The following is a 6,302-nucleotide window of genomic DNA, read 5'->3' on the forward strand; positions in this document are numbered from 1 at the left end:
TCTGTCTGCCTCTCTTACAGTGTCTTGAGTTGAGAGAAGAATTTAGCAAACTGCTTGGAACCAAAGTTTGGTTAGCAGAGTTTTGAGAATGTGTTGTTGCTGATAATTTTTTTTTAAAGAGCACTAAAGCTTAGCAGAAACAGTTACCGGCTACTTTTATTAAGGGGGTGAGTTGCTTAGTAATTATCCTTTTTTAAGCAGTATTTCAAGTTTTTAGCTCTGTGAGATTAAAGGAACACGTTGCCTTGGATCTGACGAGTTGGTCTATATAAAGCGTTTGAAACCGTTTGTTATGAAATGTAAATGGTTAGAAAGATGTTTTGAAAGTAGAATATAATGATCCACACAAGTATCACTCAAAATTGCACGGTTTTCTTTTTATGATGGCCGACCGTGTTATTGGACGAGGTAAAAAGAAAACAACGCAATTTCGAGGCATATTTGTGTAGATCATTGTATTCTACTTTTACATCATCTTTCTAACCATATGCATTTTATAACAAACGGTCACAAAACGCTTTTCAAAGACCAACTCGACCGATCCAAGGCAACGTGTTCCTTTAAGCCGTTGTATGTAAGATCCTCAAAGCACTATAACCTTTGACCTTTCTTTGATATACCTTGCATAGGCCGCTCTGGCTGTGATCAAACCAGCATACTTGCATATGTATACGCCTAACAAACCCCAAGACATTGATAGGTCTTTTTTGGACCTCAATGAGGGCGCTATTTGATCTTGTTACGCCATCATAGACCAACACGGGCATTAGGCATGAATGAGGTGCATGTTGGTCTACCTAGCAATCAAGTTTGATCGCTGCTTGGCTAACGTGCAATTCACTCAACAGTTAGCACTTGTGCAATGGGATTTTGCGAAAAAAAGGTCTTTGTCATGGTCATACATGTATACAGGGGTTCTATATAATCTAATAAAGTATCGGTAATGTAATAAGGCATGAAGCTCCATGCCAAAACCAGGTATCCTATTTCCAAGACTTAAAGGCAGTGGACACTATTGGTAATTACTCAAAAGAATTATTGGCATAAAACCTTATTGGTAATGAGTAATGGGGAGCTGTTGATAGTATAAAACACTGTGAGAAACGGCTCCCTCATGAAGTAACGTAGTTTTCGAGAAAGAAGTAATTTTCCACAGATTTGATTTTGAGACCTCGGATTTAGAATTTGAGGTCTCGAAATCAAGCATTTGAAAGCACACAACTCCGTGTGTCAATGGTGTTTTTCCTTTCATTATTCGACGACCAATTGAGCTTAAATTTTCACAGTTTTTTTTTTCTATGCATATGTTGAGTTACACCAAGTGAGGAGACTGGTCTTTGACAATTGCCAATAGTGTCCAGTGTCTTTAAAACTGGGTTTACTTGCTCAACAAGGTGATGAGAATAAGAACTTTCAAGTATCATTCTGTAAATTAAACAGTCACCTCCACAGCAAAAGAACAAACGCTGTTGTCCGATTTTCAGGATTTTATCTTTTTCATGACAATCACATCACGTTGATAACATGGCTGATGTTTTTGTTGTCTTATTTTGGTTTGCCATTTTTACTTATACCAAGAGGTGCCTGGTTTTTGCGTCGGGCTTAACATCTTTGAGTGGTATTTATTTATAAATGTAAGTAATAATACTGAACCTTACCATTGCTGTCTTTAAAGAGGGGCTTAAAAGTAAAATCGAGTTTTGTGATGCACTTATTTTTCCTCATGGATATTGGGAAAAAATTACAAGTCTCACCTCACATCAAAATTAAGGTGTAAAACAGCATTTAATTTCGTATTCATTCGTAGCTAAATTTAAAACTTGACTTCATTGAGGCTTGAAGTGGCCTCAGGGCCCTCAGGCCTTGTATGCCAAAAATTGAGGTAAAATTCTGTGCTGTTTTGATAGAATATGATCAAAGTTCAGGAGTGAAATGAATCTCTTTACAAAAACATGTCGACCTTATATTTGAGATTTGAAGTCATTAAATGTTTTTGGATTTTGACAAAAACTGCACACAGTGGTGTTTTACATAAAGGTATGTAAAGGTTAGAGACTTTTTATTTTGGTTTTCATCTTTATAGACCAATAGAAACAAAATTGGTAGCGCCCTCTATTGAATTTTTTTACAATTGCGTTTTTTTGTGTGTGCACAATCTATGCACGGAAGACACGCAGCAAATGGCGCGGGGTGCTCAACACTTGTGCGCCCAGTGTCGCCCAAATTTTTCTATAGCCCTATCTATTGGAAATAGAGTGGATCACAAAACTGAATTTTACGTGAAGCCCTTCTTTAACATAAAATCATGTTAATAACTTCATTTTCCAGAGAGCAATGTATTTCATATTGCATATTGTGTCTATGTTAATCCCTACACATGAAAATAAAGCAGTAAACTATACAAATAGTGTGACATTTTATTTCAATAAAATCAATTTATTGTCCATTTGCAAATCGTCATATACAAATATTACCAATGAAAATAAAAAATTGTGACATTTTATTTCAATAAAATCAATTTATTGTCCATTTGCAAATCGTCATATACAAATATTACCAATGAAAATAAAAAATATCCACATTAGATTACAAACAATTACATAATCACATTTTGTAAAGTGACCATTAAGTAATTGAACATGATTTTTCACAGGTTTATTCACTAAAATTTGCATAATTATTTAACTTGTTCTGGTTACTACTATAATTCTAATCACAAAAATAAGGTACTTGTCTATAACTGCTAAACAAAAACTTTAGTTTTAACAAATACCAATTCACCCTTTATAGACCCTGCGGCTTGTACCATTATGCACATAGCGGCCACAAACAGTCAAAAACCTTACCCACTTCCACTTAACAATATAAGGCCAAAGGTCATGTCCTAAAATGATATTTTCCAATGATTCCCATGTTATCATAGAATTTACAACTCACAAGCAAAAACACATTTCCGTTTTCCCCTTGTTTTCCAGAATTCCTTCTTGAGTCAAAAATCAACAAATTTTGATGTACAAAATGAGTTGTCTTTGACAGATTGTTTGAAATGTTTTTAAAAATAATAATATGAACAAAAAGGATCAAATGCCTATGGAAGATATTGATCATAGATAGTTTGGACTGAATACTTACCGCCGAGTTAAAAAAATAATAATAAGGTTTTTAGCATATTTTTTTATAGGCAAAATACTGTTATTATGAATACAAGAAAGTGAAATAGGCTGCTTTTTTGCCAAATATGACCATGAAAAACTACAGAAAAACATTGTGACACCCTTGATATCAAGATTCAACATTTTTTTTATAGGAGAAATGTTTTCTCCACCATACAAATCTTTGATTTTCACTAAAGCAATTTGTTAATTAGTGTACATTACATGTACAGACTATCTTGCCCTATTACAGCGACACAAAATAAAGTTTAAACTCTATAAACAAAACATTCAAATTGTGTTCATAAATACCTAAGACAGTTTATCCATTCTGATTGCTCGAAAAGGCATCACATGGGGGTGTTTGAACGGATGATATAACACCAGTAAAAAGTGTTGAAACATGGGCGTCGTGACACACGAGCTTGCACCTGTGCTTATAAGACAGTTTCTTCATTCCTATTGGTTGAGAGCAACAGCTGGAACAGTTGTGCCACATCGCGCGATACGCGCGACAAGCACAGCAATCTCCTTATAAGGAGTTGTTTACCCGAGGGTCTTACCATTTCATAGCTGGAGGGGTGTTGTGTTGAAAAATCATTAAAAAATTATAATTTTTGCATTTATTTTACTTTTTAACCAAAAAGTGTTTATCCTTTTTGACCGAAAAGGTATTTATGAATGGGAATCAAAGTGTGTTGAATCAGTTTTTTGTTATCCTAATACCAATCCTGTATAACATTTTAAAGTAATTTGTGAACTACATTTTAGCTACATTTTTAATGGATTACAAATAGTACACTTCTACTGTCCTGAACTAAACAAGTACAAACCTTTTTCTAAACATTCATGTAACAACATTTACTAATATTTTGGTTTGACCCAACAACAATGTGTGATAAAAACGGTATACTACATTTGTACTTAAGTGGGATGTGAAACCACGACCGCTGCCTATCTCGAGCAGGTATCTTAACCACGACCGCTGCCTATCTCGAGCAGGTATCTTAACCACGACCGCTGCTTATCTCGAGCAGGTATCTTAACCACGACCGCTGCCTATCTCGAGCAGGTATCTTAACCACGACCGCTGTCTATCTCGAGCAGGTATCTTAACCACTAGACCAAGGTCAACCTGTAAGCACAAACATTTTGTTTAGCTAAAACAGGTTACCAGCCAAAATTTCATTACGGTCACACTGATGCCACTGGTTCCCTACTCGTTTTTTTTGCTGAGTAAAGAAATTTTCTAAGACAATACTTAATTGTTCAATTCATTGTGAAACCAGTGGTTAGCTTGGTAGTATTCGAACCCACAACCTTGTGAAAACTTGACCACTGAGCATTACTGTTGGTGAGAGGACGTTTCCAATCCAGTAACTAGCAACAAGTACCACAAACGACATTTACGCAACTTTCCCAAGAAAATTTGTGGCATTGAATTCTAACATTTGACCCAACCCGCATGTGACACAACAATTGACAATAAATTGCACAATGAAAGCTGAACCACACAGCACCTCTGATGACTTACAAAATTTAGTATTAACTTTGGTACGCTCTGTGAAAAAACTTTGTTCTAAAAGGAAAAGATTTTGAAGTTTGCCTTTTAGAGGACGAATGATAATTGTCAGCACAGCCATTTCGTTGTGCATAACGTTGCAAGATTGATTATATAAATGTTCATTAGTTTTACACAGAACTTTGGTATAAAGATTGGCATGGTTAAAAAAACTCCCTTGAATCGATTTTGCTTGAAATGCAATAATTTTTTAGAAAAGAGTGAAGCAATGGAAGACTTTGGAATGCTAGGCGGCAGCTGACTTACCAGGTAAATTTCCATTGTTTATGTAGTTCTGGGCACACGCACATTACCAAGAACAATGGATTTTACCTGGTAATCTGTTGCCACCAAGTGTCCCAAAAGTCTCCCATTAGGTTTGAACTTGCCAAGTCCAAAATCAGCAAAAGGTGAAGACATATAAAGGTTTTTTTCACTATTTTCTCATGACTATGATGACAGATTGAGCTTAAAATTTCACAGGTTTGTTGTTTTCTGTTTGGCAGCATATAGCGCCACAGTACCTTGTGATATGATAAGTAGAAGGAGTAGGTCTCTGCTTCAAATAAAGTCCCACATCCCTTGCAGGGAAATACTGAACGTTGAAGCGCCTTGGGCGTCACTGAGTGAAGCACATGACTGTTATTAGTCCCCATTGTATGTTGAGTTGCATTAAGTGCGGACTACAGTCTTTCACATTTACCAATGTAGTTCCATCTAGTCTACAGCACCGCCCTCCACAGAAAACCCCCACCAAAAATCCCTGTATAAAATTATTGACTTGAATTTTTTTCAAGTCACAATACATTGTACACTAAAGACAAACATGAATAATAAAAAGTATTTGAAATCCTTTTTTGTCATTATTGCTCATACTACTATCCTCAAAAACACCCACTAATTTATTGCTACAATCATTTCTCTCGATTTATAATGCATCACACATTCCTTAAAAAGGGATGACATATCATCATTGTTTTTCGATAGAGTAATTTAATTATATCATTAAACTTCAAATAAACACACCATGTAAAATACCTTTGAAAATTTCATATCTAATTTGGTGGTCTCACTTTTGACTGGACACCAAATAAGGTTAAATTCTTACGAGTTAATTTACAGGCAACTAGCTCAAGGCAGTCACCAAAAAGAAGAGGGATTCACATTTTTATTTTCACAAAACTTTCTTTTGGTATTACAGGCCTTGAATTAAACTAAGGCACCCCACAGCAAAAGACCGATCCATTAAGCTCCGCCCCATTTTGTATTGACCAATCACAACCCATTGCACAACCAAAAGTCGGACACTATAAAGTCTGACATGCGTGCGAGTATGCTCGGCGCACGTGGCAGAGTTGTGCAGAATGGCATTGGAAAGGCTCACGTGTTCTTGCTCACACGTGCGCCAGGGGCAGAGCCTAATGGATCGGTGTATTGTTGTGAAGCCCTGTGCTTTTGCTGTGGTGCCCTTTGCAAGCTTTCAATATAAGTGTAAATTCTCCTCATAGAAGTGCCCCATGCCAGAGGAACATTATTGTACCCCCGTTTTTAAAGACCTAACAATTTGTTTTTAAACATGATTTTTATCC

The sequence above is a fragment of the Asterias rubens genome, chromosome 8, assembly GCF_902459465.1.
Source record: "Asterias rubens chromosome 8, eAstRub1.3, whole genome shotgun sequence".
In the NCBI taxonomy this organism is placed as follows: Eukaryota; Metazoa; Echinodermata; class Asteroidea; order Forcipulatida; family Asteriidae; genus Asterias; species Asterias rubens.